Source organism: Vicugna pacos, chromosome 15, assembly GCF_048564905.1.
Source record: "Vicugna pacos chromosome 15, VicPac4, whole genome shotgun sequence".
NCBI lineage: Eukaryota > Metazoa > Chordata > Mammalia > Artiodactyla > Camelidae > Vicugna > Vicugna pacos.
This window is the reverse complement of record NC_133001.1, coordinates 28,259,224-28,274,418: the sequence shown is the minus strand read 5'-3', so window position 1 is coordinate 28,274,418 and position 15,195 is coordinate 28,259,224. Positions and strand designations below refer to the sequence as shown.

Sequence of the window (15,195 nt, the reverse complement as noted above, 5' to 3'; positions counted from 1 at the left end):
ATTCTAAAAATGGCTCTGCTTTTGTGAGTAGTTGAAAGTCAGTGCTTTGAATCCTACTTAAAGTTATATTGTTTCCCTGTTTTGACTTTCAAGACACTGTTTAATGCGATACTATTTCTAAGTCTGAAGCTGAGTTAATTGATTGCATTGTCAAAATATTATGGACTTGGAAATAGGCCCTGTCCACATGCAATAAGCCAAATGCATTCAACCTTGGCACTCAGAAAAGCAACCTTGTTTTTAGCTCTTTTTTGGAGGGAAGCTGTTAAATTAGGAAATGGATTTCTTTATTTTCAGATTTCTTACTTGTTTGCACCCAGAGCAGGTGTAGTTTGGGGTGGATTTTTTTTTCACGGTTTTTTGGTCTATACAAAAAGAGAGATATCTGATTCTCATGGAGAGATGTTCAGTTATTAAAAATGAATAACTTTTTCCTAGGGTCAAAGGCTGCACATGAGTGATCTTGGCATATCACTGTGTGTGTGTCTGTGTGTGTGTGTGTGTGTACATATTTAAGGAGACAGAATTTTAGGGGAAAATAGGAAAAAGCCTCTTTCCTTTATGCTCACGGCTGTGATGCAGTCTGCCCGAAACCATGGTTACAGGGCTTACAGGGAAGCTCTAACAAACCACAGCAACTACAACCCTAGGAGATTTGTGGCTTACACTTTGGGAAGCAGGCAGACCTTAATGGAATCCCAAAGAACACAGGGCCATTCCATTCCCTACCAGTTCACCAATGGCCTTTGCCGCTGCCTCCCTCCCACCACGAGAATTCCCATTTATTCCCGCATTTCCCCTCCACACGTGGCCTGTAGCCCTTTCAATCATGAAAGCAGTGCGTGTCTGAGGGGGAGCTGAAGGGATAACTAATTTCAGAGCCAGATCTTAACACTAAAAACCTGTGATTTTGAAGTTGTTTTAGAAAAGAAAAAGGGGAAGAAAAAAACCATGCCTACGGCAGTGAGAAAGTGGGGCCTTTTGTCATGTATGTTGCATATGAGGGAGTTGGACAGTCAGGTGGAGAGAGAGTAGGATGAACAACAGGTCTACTTTTATCCACAAAACAGATGCTGGTTGGAGGGAAGGGTATCTGAGTGTCTCTGGTGGTACTTTGCCAGGACCCACCCAAATCTTGGGCACAAGGGGCCCCAGCCCCACTACTGAGCACTTCCAGTGAAGTGTGCAGTGGGCACTAGTCTTGCCTGACTATCATTCTCACGTTCTCAAATTCACATTGGACTTGGCCCTAGATCAGATCATCTAGTGCACAGGCAAATTTCACAGATAAGGACGTTGAATCCCAAAGAAGCTAAGTGAGTACCTGAGGTCACATGAGAAGCAAATGGGGGAGGGTTGGATGTAGGGACCACACCTTCTATTGCCCACGACTTGCCCAGTGGAGAACTGGGCCCTTTGGCCTCCCCATCTAATTCTCCCTGCAGATTCATGTGCTGTGTCCCTGATGTTTTTATTGTACATGAGAATTTTAAGTGCTTTCAAAATCAGTGTCTTTTGCCTTATAGCAAGTGTGAATTAGTCATGACAGGTACTGGACAGATTCAGAAACTTGAGACACAAAAAGGCCAAAGCCACAGGATGAATCAAGTAGTGGAGCTGATTCTGTTTGCCCATCTAGCATTGTTTTCACTACAGGATGCTGTGACCACTCTGGTTCCTCCAGAGTGAGGACACAGCGGCAGAGGTGATTGGCCCTTGTAAACAGATAAGTTGTACCCGGGATGGCTCAGGTCACCTTTCTCACCCTCGTTGGCCAGGGGACACCCACAGAATCACACCTTTGGATAGAATTTCCTGGGTTCTGGCTTCTATGCTCTTCACCTGGCAGTGATGAAGAGATGTGGCTGAAAAATCTGGCCTGGAGTACAGAGATATAAAGGGCATGCAACAGCCACTTCTCTCATTGCTGTGGAACATTTCATTCAGTTGCATGATGAATTCACACTCACTCACCGAGCTCCTGTTTTGTGGTGAGATCCACCAGGACCATTTAGCACTCTGTGTGATCCAGAAGTAAAGAGACTAAGGGTTATTCTCAGGAGGCTTCGTTTCACTAGGGAAATGACACTGAATCGATACATCTAGACACTGCAGTAGCAAGTAGGTTATAAATGAGTGGTACCTTAATTATGTTAAAGGAGTTCAAGAAGGGGGTGCACTGGGATGGCTGGAAGAATCTGGGGGTTCCTGGAAGGAGGAATGAACTGGGTGTGAAATGATGGGTGATATTTAAAGAGAGATTTACAAGAGGAAACAGTGTTCCGTGGGCACAGACCTGCTGGGGAAAAGGCAGAGAATGCCTGTGATCAAGGACACATGGCTGAAATTGAGGGTGCCTGTTCAGAAAGAAGCAGGCAGAGGGAGTTTCCCCAAATTTAAGACTTTTATCTGAGTACTGCCTGTGCTATTATGTACTTATGTAAAATTTTGAAACTCAGATTCTTTTATTTCCCTCTTAAGCCCCAGTATGCATGAAATCACAGGTTTGGATACTGTAGTTACAGTTTTTCTTCATCTACCTTAAGATAAACACTTGGCCTCTAAAATAAAAAGTTCATCTCAGGTGTCTCTTAAAATCAGTAGTGATATGAGGGCTACACTTCGGAAACCCTGAAGTGTGAGAATGTTTAGAAAACTGAGGTGGATTCTAGAATGTTTAAAAGCCAGGCTGAGATCATTATTCTCCAGACAATAAGAGACATATCAGTTGTGATGACAAAAGGGGTTGCTTTAGAGAAACCTCATTACAGAGAGACGAGAAGATTTCACTCGGACTTGAAGCAGAATCTCATTAAACCCTATTGCTGTAGCTCGTTTCCGGAGAACTAGATACTAACGCTACTCAGACTCTGGTGTCCCTAAGAATCACTGGGTGGGGGTGGCCGTGTTCAAAGTGTAGCTCCTCCTGCCCCATCTTCAGAGCTTTTCATTCTGTGGTTTAGGATGAGGGTTGGAATACTGTTTTAACAAGCTGTCCTCGAGATTCTGGCTAGAGCATACCTGGAGAAACATGGAGCTAGAAGAGAAATTGTGGGCAGGCAAGGGCTTCAGATAATTCATATGCCAAGATTCTGTACATGAGAAATGTCCCGAGATTTTAGAGGAGACTATCATTTCTAAAGCAACATTTATAAGCGTGATTGTGTAAACTAGAAGGATCGGGATTCATGTGAGAACTGGAGGCTGAATGGCTGCTGTTTGGAGCCATACTTGAAAATTTAGGGCTGGGGGTGGGGGAGGGGACAGGGAGGGTGGCTGCAGCACACAGGCTACAGCTGGGTGGTCCTGTCAGTGTGGAGTTTGCTCTGTTGTCACCCATAGTCTATATCCTGAGCTCAGTTTTCCCCTGTTCTACCCTTGCAGCCTCTGAAGATGTCTTTGGTTTGTGTCACTCCCTCCTGTAGAAGAGGTGCTTGTAGTACAGTGGTAATGACCCAGAGTCGCTTTCTGAGAGCTGGGGTGGCCGAGCACCTAAGGGGGAAGCTCTGCAGTCCGGCTGCTGGGGTTAACATCTCATCTCTACCACCAACCCCTTTGGAGACCTTTAGGGAACCGTCAAATCTGTGTTTCTGTTTGTTCCTCTGTAAAAAGTGGGAGGTAGTACAAGTACCCACCTGTAATGAAATGGGGTTGCCGTGGGGATGGAAGGAACGGATACATGGAAAGTGCATAAAGCAATGTGCCTGGCTGTCAGTAAGGGCTCAGTGAATGTTTAACGATTATAGCTTTTGTTATTATGTCCCCTAAACCGACTGTGGGGCTGTCTCCAGAGGGAGTTCTTTACTGAGTTGATTATTATACAGGACCTAAAGAAGCCAGTTTTTCATAGCCTCCAAAATGTTTTTCATCCGAGGAGTCTCATTTGGCAAGGAATGGAATGCTAGTGTTTCTGTTTCATATTTCCAAAATAGCCCATTGACAGAGCTTCTCAAAATTATCCCACCCTACTGACCCTGGCAGATATGACCTCACCCCTCTTGGAGAGGTTAGCTCTAGAGCCTTGGCCCCAAAGACTTTGGGGAGATTCTTCCAAGGCAAAAGGCAAGGAGAGGCGCCTAGTGATTCAGATGCTGATGCCCTGGGCAGAGTGTGAGCACCCGCAGTGGTGAAACTGCCCCAGTGAGTTTTCTACTGCTGGTGGCCCATCTCTATCTTCAGGACTCTTTTTTTTTTTAATTCTTTATTTCTTGAAGTATAGTCAGTTTATAATGTGTCAATTTCTGGTGTACAGCATAATATTTCAGTCATACATATATTTGTTTTCATATTCTTTTTCATTGTAGGTTACTACAAGGTGTTGAATATAGTTCCCTGTGCTCAACAGAAGAAATCTGTTTATCTATTTTATATATAGTAGTTAATATCTATCTTCAGGACATTTGTAAGGCAGTCTGTCTCAGAGGATCTCCTGAAAAACTCTGTTATCATTTAAGCAGAGCGAGGTGGGGATGGTCTGGAAAGGAGTGGGAGTCCTGGGAATGGTCTACACCCACTTTATGTGCACCTGCGTCTTGAATTCGTCCCCTAGCAGCTGACGTTCCAGATTCTCCCTGCTCTGCTCCCTCCTGACTCCTATAATACTTACTATCTAATTAATTATTGCTCCCTTGGTAATAATAGCTTATTTAACAACTACCCAAAGAAAGGGTTGCCCCAGTGCTATCAGAGAGCAGCTTGACTTTGGGTCCCTGAAGTTAAAGGGCCTCGGGCCTCGAGGACTGTCAGGCCTTGTCTGTCTGTCCTGTTTCTCCTTCTCTGTGTCTTTAGTGACTATTTGAGGCCCTCAGCTCACTAGCTCCTCAATGGGCCCCTCGCCCAGAATCTCTGAGCTCTAAATACAGAGATGCCTCAACTGCTCACTGGTTGTGTGTCTTTGGGCATGTGACTTAGGCTTTTCACGTCTGTTTCTTTGTAAAATGGAATATAATAGTTCTCACTTTTAGGGTTGTTGTGAGAAATAAGGGAATCTCTGTAAAGTTCTTAGTAAGGGGCCCGGCTCCAGGACGATCTAATCATTGTATTAATAATTGAAGAGTTACGTGTGTGTGTATTTGTAGTTTTAGAATCTTTAATCAGAACATATGGTCCAGTGAAAGATATTTTTCTCTTTGATTTGTGAATGTATTTATGTAAGTCTCACATCATCTAAAAATAATTTAGTTACACTGAACAATTGCCTTTTTGAAAATATGAGAATTATGTGAAATGAGATTGTTTTGGAAAGTCTGGAACTGTGGCCACTAGAGTCAAAGGTTAATTATTTATTTATTTATTGATTGATTGATTTATTAGTTTATTTATTTTTAACATTTTTTATTGATTTATAATCATTTTACAATGTTGTGTCAAATTCCAGTGTTCAGCACAATTTTTCAGTCATTCATGGACATATGAATTGTCACATTTTTTTCTCTGTGATTTATCATAACATTTTGTGTATATTTCCCTGTGCTATACAGTGTAATCTTGTTTATCTATTCTACAATTTTGAAATCCCAGTCTATCCCTTCCCACCCTCTACCCCCCTGGTAACCACAAGTCTGTATTCTCTGTCCATGAGTCTTTAGATTCCACATATGAGCGATCTCATATGGTATTTTTCTTTCTCTTTCTGGCTTACTTCACTTAGAATGACATTCTCTAGGAGCATCCATGTTGCTGCAAATGGCGTTATGTTGTTGGTTTTTATGGCTGAGTAGTATTCCATTGTATAAATATACCACATCTTCTTTATCCAGTCACCTATTGATGGACATTTAGGCTGTTTCCATGTTTTGGCTATTGTAAATAGTGCTGCTATGAACATTGGAGTGCAGGTGTCATCCTGAAGTAGATTTCCTTCTGGATACAAGCCCAGGAGTGGGATTCCTGGGTCATATGGTAAGTCTATTCCTAGTCTTTTGAGGAATCTCCACACTGTTTTCCATAGTGGCTGCACCAAACTGCATTCCCACCAGCAGTGTAGGAGGGTTCCCCTTTCTCCACAGCCTCTCCAGCATTTGTCATTTTTGGATTTTTGAATGATGGCCATTCTGACTGGTGTGAGGTGATACCTCATTGTAGTTTTGATTTGCATTTCTCTGATAATTAGTGATATTGAGCATTTTTTCATGTGCTTTTTGATCATTTGTTTGTCTTCCTTGGAGAATTGCTTGTTTAGGTCTTCTGCCCATTTTTGGATTGGGTTGTTTATTTTTTTCTTATTGAGTCGTATGAGCTGCTTATATATTTTGGAGATCAAGCCTTTGTCGGTTTCACTTGCAAAAATTTTCTCCCATTCCGTAGGTTTTCTTCTTGTTTTATTTCTGGTTTCCTTTGCCCTGCAGAAGCTTGTAAGTTTCATTAGGTCCCATTTGTTTATTCTTGCTTTTATTTCTTCTAGGAGAAAATTTTTGAAATGTATGTCAGATAATGTTTTGCCTATGTTTTCCTCTAGGAGGTTTATTGTATCTTGTCTTATGTTTAAGTCTTTAATCCATTTTGAGTTGATTTTTGTATATGGTGTAAGGGTGTGTTCTAGCTTCATTGTTTTACATGCTGCTGTCCAGTTCTCCCAACACCATTTGCTGAAGAGACTGTCTTTATTCCATTGTATATTCTTGCCTCCTTTGTCGAAGATGAGTTGACCAAAGGTTTGTGGGTTCATTTCTGGGCTCTCTATTCTGTTCCATTGGTCCATATGTCTGTTTTGGTACCAATACCATGCTGTCTTGATGACTGTAGCTCTATAGTATTGTCTGAAGTCTGGGAGAGTTATTCCTCCAGCCTCTTTCTTTCTCTTCAGTAATGCTTTAGCAATTCTAGGTCTTTGATGGTTCCATATAAATTTTATTATGATTTGTTCTAGTTCTGTGAAATATGTCCTGGGTAGTTGGATAGGGATTGCATTAAATCTGTAGATTGCCTTGGGCAGTGTGACCAATATTGATTCTTCCAATCCAGGAGCATGGAATATCTTTCCATTTTTTAAAGTCTTCTTTAATTTCCTTCATCAATGGTTTATAGTTTTCTGTGTATAATTCTTTCACCTCCTTAGTTAGATTTATTCCCAGATATTTTATTACTTTGGGTGCTATTTTAAAGGGGATTGTTTCTTTACTTTCTATTTCTGTTGATTTATTGTTAGTGTAAAGAAATGCAACTGATTTTTGAACATTAATTTTGTAACCTGCTACCTTGCTGAATTCTTCAATCAGCTCTAGTAGCTTTTGTGTGGACCTTTTAGGGTTCTCTATATATAGTAACATGTCATCAGCATATAATGACACTTTTACCTCTTCTTTTCCAATTTGGATCCCTTTTATTTCTTTCTCTTGCCTGATTGCTGTGGCTAGGACTTCCAGGACTATGTTGAATAGGAGTGGTGATAGTGGGCATCCTTGTCTTGTCCCAGATTTTAGTGGGAAGCTTTTGAGTTTTTCACCGTTGAGAACTATGCTGGCTGTAGGTTTGTCATATATAGCTTTTATTATGTTGAGATATGTTCCCTCTATACCCATGGTTAATTATTTATTGAAGCATATGAGTAATTGGAAATAGGGATATTTGGGAGCTGCTGTTTTGGTTTTGCTGTACCAATTTCATCCAGTTTCATGGATTTAAATATATTCTCAATGCTGTTGACTCTGAATTCCTAATTCTAGCCCCTGCCTGCCCTTGAGATTCAGGACTGCCTTCTTATCATCACCATTTGATTGTGGAAAGAGCATCTCAAATTCAGTCATGTCCAGAAGTGTATATCTGATGTCCCCCCTTCCCAGTTTAAGCCTCTCATGGTTTTCCCCATCTCAAGAAATGTCAACTCCATCCTTCCAACTGCCCAGACCATTGTGGATGTGCCTCATTCTCACACATCCCATATCCAGTCCCTCAGCAACATCTGTTGCCTCTGCCTTCAAAATATGTCCCAAATCTGATCATCTTTCCATTATTTCAACAGCTTCCTAACTGGTACCCTGCTGCCCCAACTTCATCAGATCCTGTTACTCTGCTCGCAAATCTATCAGGGTGAAAACTCAAGTCCTTTTCACCGTCTATAAGGCCAACATGGTCGGCCTCCTGTTATGACCTCTCTGACTCCACTGCTTACTATCCTCACCTGTTCAGTTCTCTCCTGGTCATACTGACCCATTTGACACCCTTAAACTTACTCACCGTGTTCCTTCCTCAGTCTTTGCACCTGCTGTTCCATCCTTCTAGAATGTTCCTTCCTCAGATACCCTCCTGGATCAAGCCTTTGCCCAAATGTTACATTCTCAGTAAGGCCTTTTCTGGCAACCTGGTGTAAAATTTTACCCTTCTCCTTGACACTTTATATGTTCCTTTCCTGCTTTATTTTTGCTTTTTAGCTCTTATCTCTTCCTTATGTATTATATATTTTCCTCATTTATCTTTATTGCCCATCTCTAGCACCAGAATAGAGGTTCTATAAAAGTGGAGGTTTTTGTTCACTGCTCTGTTCTTGGTACTCAAAACAATTCCTGACACACTGTTGAACAAGAGAATGAATTAAATCCAACAAGGGTGTACCTGCCTGTGGTCTAGCACTATGGTAGATATTGGGGGCTTGGTTAAATAAAAATGGTGTCTGGAATCATTTCTGACTCTGAGGGGTAGGAAATCTACTTGGGAAGACCGTAGGGTAAGCAGTTGGGTGAATTCATTAAACAGTCTTTCTATACAGTTGGAAAAAGTGAGGAGAAGGCAGAAGAAAAGGGTATTTTATTGTATAAAAATCTGTGGGATCCTTGAAGATGTTCTTATGAGAGAACGTGGCAGTTTGCACCAACCTGAGGCATCTCCATCAAATCTGAGGTGTCTTTATTTTTTACTGTTTTATGTTTTCCAGCCTACTGAGGGATAATTGACAAGTAAAAATTGTATACATTTAAGATGTACAGTGGGATGGTTTAGTATACATATACATTGTAAGAACTCAAGCCATTTTTTTTTGCATTCTTTTTTATTTTCAGTTTACAATGCTGTGTCAATTCCTGGTGTAAAACATAATGTTTCAGTCATACATATACATATATTCGTTTTCATCTTCTTTTTTACTATAGGTTACTACAAGATATTGAATATAGTTCCATGTGCTATACAGTAGAAACTTGTTTATCTGTTTTTATTTTTATTTGTTTCTCAGAGGGAGGTAATTAAGTTTATTTATTTAATTATATTTTTAATGGAGATGCTGGGGGTTGAACCCAGGGCCTCGTGCATGCTAAGCCCACGTTCTACCACTGAGCTATACCCTCCCCCATCTGCTTTATATATAGTAGTATCTGCAAATTTTGAACTCCCAATTAGACCATTTTTTTAAGAATGGAAACTGTCACACAAAATAAAGGTTCCAAATGCTGTATAACCATTACAGAGCAGGATGATGGTCTGAGGTTTCTAAAAGTAGGAATTGTATACCCTCTGGGTGTTCAGAGCTGGCGCAGGGTTCCATGATACCGAGAAGAGGAAAAAGCCCACTTGTCCACCCTTTGCCGAGTTTAAAATCAAGTTTAAATGCTCATAACGGCTTTAGATACAAAACCCTTTGTAATTGGCAGCAGCAATAAGTGAAATTTTAAATTCCAGCGCCTGAACTCGCAGAGCTCATTGAAGCACACGCAGACAAAGCTTCCAGGGGTTTCACTTAGACTCAAAGAACTCGGGAGCAGGCCTGCAGTATTTTACATAAATAAAAGCTACACTTGGCAAAACACTATATTTCTCTCCAAGTTCCTCCGGGTATATATGGGCTTGTTAAGCAATTACAATCTATTATAATGCTAATCAGCAGGCTGCACCTGTTTGAAATCCAGTTTTCTGGCAGAAGCCATGTGAAGTGGGCAAAAGCCTGCACTGCACTGGGAGCACTGAGAGGACAGGAACAGACTGTTGTCATTGTACCTTACCGACCTCTAAATGAATGGAGACTTCGCAGGGAATATGACTGAGCTCTGTAGTATCTGTTGCCTGGGAGGAAAAGGAGTGCAAGCCTGTCACCAGATCTCAGTACAGGAATAAGGACCTTCCCGTCCTCAACCCTGTCCCCCTCCCCCAACCCCTGTCTCCTCTACCTCACCTTGAAGTCTCAGAGTGGTCGTTTTTAAGCTTGTGCAAAGTCACTTTCACTTACCTGCAAGGAGTAAATTCATTGAGCTACTAACCCAGGTTCAAGATGTAATCAGGTTCAAGAATGGTTTAGAAAAATCATGGTGGGCGCATCTGTGATTAATGATTGAGGGTTAAAAATAGACGTTGATTTTGCTTATGTCCTTCTTGAATAGATTTGTTTGTTTTTTCAGACTATAGCATCTCTTGATGCCAGTTGTCTTTCCGCAGCCAGACGTAAGCATCTTGCGAGCAGACGTGTCTTATACCCAACAGAGGCTTGTCGACCAGAGCATGAGCCACACAGAAGTGCACGTAACCTCGTCTGTTGGTTGTAAAAGGCTGCCTGTTTGGGGTTTGTCTTGTAGAAGCTCAAATAGGCAGCACTCTTTAACCAGAGTGACTTAGATTCTGCTCTTCTTCAAATTTCATCATCTAGTGCAGTGCTGAAAAGAAAGATGGTAGAACCCACAAGAGATTCTACCCAGTGGACAAAGAGAAGTCTTCATTCATTGTTCCAGCCATCCTTTCAGCCACTTAGCGAATATTTTTTGAATATCTGCTATGCCAGGCACCATGCTAGGAACCTGATCCCTGCTCTCATGAGCATATAGTTCAGTAGGAGACACAGTATTAATCAAGAAGTAACATAAATATACTGGTATGTGAAATTACAACTAAGCATGAGAGCTCATCAGAAGGCTTTCAGAGCCTGGGGACATCTGGACCTTGCCTCTCCAGAGTTGGATTGGCTAATACCTTTTTCTTTCCTTGAGAAATTTATTGAATGGTGAGTGAGGTGACTTCCATTACATGGTGGCATTGGACCTTAGATTCCACATTTGTGGAAGCAGGAGTTAGCATGGTCTAGATACTCCGTAAGGCCTCTGTGAACAGTGGTCCTGACTTGGCTTTCTGCATTTTCGGCCTTGACTGTGCCTGATGGCATTGTATCTTTATTGTTCTCCATGAAGCTCAGTCTTATCTCCCCTGAAAAATTGCCCACTTCTGCCTTTCCCCCTCCTCATCCTTCTTTATTGTTGTGATCAAACTCACAAAGCTATTTCTGAAAGCTCACTTCTTTACCTAGTGTTCAAGGCCCACAAAAATACATGTATTTTTAAAATGGAGCCCTCTATCTGTACCACTGAGCCATTCAGAGGATATTCTAAAAAACAAACACACAAGCAAGCGGAATTTCTAGAATGCAGGGTCTATGAATCCATTTCCCCTACCTTCTAGATTGATGATTTTCTAAACCATTTGGGGCAGCTGACAGACTCATCAATCAGCCAGCAAGGACGGAGCATGTGATCGACTAGTATTTGCCAGAATATCTTTCAAAGCATAGGAGTCTTTTGTAATATTTTCAGGTGTCTGCAATCAAAGAGGTTGGGAAATGTTACAGAGTCAAATGTACATTAGCATATTAAGGACTACAAGATGACCTATATAGCAAAGGGACTTCCATGCCTCTATATGTAACCACCTATTTCTAAAGCTTATTTCATCATAGAATATTCTTATTTGTAAAAAAAAAAAAGATTGGCACCATAGAACTAGTGTTTTGTGGACATATTTTGAAAAACGTAATCAGAAAAAAATGAGTGGACCTTTCTCCACTGGGCCATTTGGAGATTCACGGTTAACACACTTTTATGAAACAGTGAAGTCAAAGAACTGTGGGAATTCACGGGAGAGGGGGATTAATGTGGGTTCTAGTAGTTGGCAGAGGCTTCTTGGGTGTGATTTGGAGCCAGTCCTTGTAGAAAATAGAATCTGAGTAGACAGGGGAGGGAGCCCCTGTGAGTTGGAAGAAGAGCATAAAGAATGTTGAACAGGCAGTTTTTAGAATTTTGGGTTATGAGGGTAGTTAGGAAACTAGTGAGATTTAAGTAGGAGTACAATCCAAAAATAATTGCTTTATTAAAAAAAACCACACACAAAAAACAAAACAGTAAGATATCTGAAGAAAGGGAACAGTGGATAGAATGGGTTATTTATTCATTAATCTATCCATCCATCTAGCCAGCCAGCCAACTAGCCAGCCAGCCAGCCATTCAGCAAATATATATTGAATACTTTCTATGTTCTAGGAATTTTGCTCAGAGCAAAATGTTGAACAAAATCACTCATGATATATTGAACTCTTTGTTATCAAGGAAATCTATCCTGAGGGCTAACCTCAATCTTGCATGCTGTATTTCCAGTTAATTTTCTTTTTTTTATTTCTTGATAGGCCCGACAAAGATGGAAAATAGCTTTGTAGCATCCTTCATGTAATTGAGTGGTGGCTTGTTTAAATTCATGAATATAAAAAAAAATAGTGTGGGCTTTGGAGTCAGTCCCTCCTAGGTTGAATTCTACTTTGACTAGTTTTGGCTGCAGAATATTGGGCAAATTATTTAATCTGTCTGTACCAGTCTCCTTATCTATAGAAGACAACAATAGCTGTCTTGTGGAGTTACTTTAATATTAGAGGAGACACTTAAACGTGTCCAGCTTCTAGCAGATTTTAAAAAAATAGTAATTAATTATTATTTGTCAATACCTGCAATTAATATTTATTATTAGGTACAGGTAAAACTGTGCTTTTGTCTGAGGATTATGTTCAGTAATTCCCAATGAAGAGTCTCAAGCAAAACCTTTTAGAGTCTCTACTCCCCTCCCTCTCTGAAATGAGCCAGCAACATTTGCTGCATTCCAAGTGTGCAGAACTGGACTCCCACTCTTAGCCCTTCTTAAGTGACCTCTTGTGATGGGAGGTGCAGGGAACGTAGATGACCCACCCTTGGGCTTTCTTTGTGGTCCTACTGAAGGGACCTTCCCGACGCTTTGTTCCCTCTTGCCTTTTTAAAAAGCAGAGACCGCGTTGCGTTTTGACCTGAACATCACACCTGCATTAGCTTGTGGGCCCAATGTGGCAACTGAGGTTAAGGGTGTTTTAACAGCCCATTTTGCTGTGGTCCAGGTGTACAGGCCATTTCTCTGGGCCAAAGTGCATCTGACTTTATTTCACCACCATGTGTCTTCTGTAAGCCCACCCTCCCATGCAGTGCACACTGACTGCTCTGTTGGCCCAGCCCAAATGTAGGCAGCACCCAAAGCCACTCCATTTAGAGAGTAGGACCTTGCTTTTGCCCTAGACATTGGAATTGCTTAAGAGTACCAAGAGTTGAAGAACAGTCAGTCTTTTGAGAGGATTACTGTATGCTTTTAAGGACTATACATTTACTTGTTAATTTTCTGTTGAGACCCGTGGTCTTTAAGCTCAGATTTCATTTTAGATAATTTACATTGAAATAACAAAAATAAATGTGGCAAATAGCTCATCTGCCCTTCTTTACTGGATCATTTCTCAGAAACTGCCTTTTCTTCTCTTTAGTCAAATAAGTCATCTTCTTCCTTCAAATCCTTCAGAATTCGCCCAGGAGCAAGATGTCTTTTTTTTTTTTTTAATAACTCTGTGAGTTTATGAAAATTCACTTACCATCCTGCAACTTTTGCTTCCTAGCTCATGAAAAGCGTTAGTACTAGTCATCCTTTTAAGGCTGTAGGGTTGCTGGGAGGAGTAAATGAGATAAGTGTGGGTGAAAGGGCTTGGGCATTTAACCATGTCCTACTGATGAGCAGCTGCGTGCTTTTGCAAAGTCACCCTATCTTGAAGTAGGTAAAAAAGTTTGTCTTTGGCACCCAAGCCCGTATCCTTTGCTCCTCCTCCTTGACACCATCCTATTTCTTTCATAGCCCTGAGCCCAGAGTTGCCAGATAAATGTGCACTTAAATTCGAATTTCAGATAAACGACAAAACTTTTATTTTTTACTGTAGATATGTCCTAAGTATAGCATGGGACCTACTTATACTAATAAAGTGTTCATTAGTGTTTATCTAAAATTTGAACTTAACTGAGAGTCCTGTCTTCTTATTTGTTAAACCTGGCAACCTGGGCCTCCGTGTCCCCCAAGCCCAATAATGAAACATGCCCAGACATCTCTTTGTCCCCCTAGGGCAGAGGAAGGGAATTTACAGTCACTTTAAAATGGAAGGCTTAGCCTCCTGTTAAAATAATTCCAGCATTAACCAAAAGTAGGGAACGTGTTTTTCAGTTGGGGTTTGCTTTCAAGAACCCCTAGAATCATGGAGATGGCCTCCTTCCTGCCTTCACGTTTGAAGCTGAGTTCTCCTCATTGGCCTGTTATGAGCAGCAGGACCCCGCCGTGTCTCCTTATTCCCACGGTGAATATCAGGGCTCTCTTCACGGAAAGGGCACAGTCCCTAACCATGACCACTGAGCTGGTTTAGAAATAGATAATAGTTTTCATTTTAGAAAAGAATATGTCATTTCTTCATATTAAAGTATAGTTGATTTATAATGTTGTATTATTTTCTGGGGTACAGCATATATATATTCTTTTTCATCATAGATTCTTACAAGCTTTTGAAATAGTTCCCTGTGCTTTACAGTAGGACCCCGTTGTTTATCTAAGAATATCTCATTTAAGTTCCAGGTGCCTGAGTAGTAATTCATGGTGACAGCCTTCGGCTTGATTTTCATATCTTTAGTAGTTTGGTTCTCTGGAATCCAGAGGATTTGTGAAAAAGTTGTGCGATGGCACTAAATACCCTTTCTAGGTGCTCAGAGCCATTGACAGTTTCCCTCCATCCCCAGGTGTTTATAGGATAGAGTCCAGCCCCATCATCCTGCCAGGCACTTCTGGACCCTGCATGGCTTGCACCCATCCCTCCCCTCTTTTCTGCCAAGTGAACCCCACATCATCTGTGCTGAGAATCTGCTCCATGAGGGCTTGTTTCTGTCCTCCGTGCCCAGGGTTTCGTTGTGCTCCGGGTCCCACCATGTCCATGTTCCTGGGGTACTCTAGCCATCCAGCCGAGTCTCATCCCTTTGGAACCATCATCATTCCTAGAACTCTCAAGGCTACGGCTCTTTTGGCCTTGGGAATCCTGGTGGCATTTGTCATCTATGCCCTCCGTTTACACGTATTGATGTCTAGTGTGGACGATCCACACCATAGAAAATGTCCTGAGTAGAAAAACTAGTGTCATTT

At 41.3% G+C, this 15,195-nt stretch overlaps 1 protein-coding gene across 1 annotated transcript in view; it reads left to right on the top strand.

The window, feature by feature from the left end:
* PRKCE (protein kinase C epsilon) overlaps positions 1-15,195 on the top strand; it is a 472,021-nt gene that overhangs the window by 1,398 nt on the left and 455,428 nt on the right. The gene's annotated exons all lie outside the window — the stretch shown is intronic.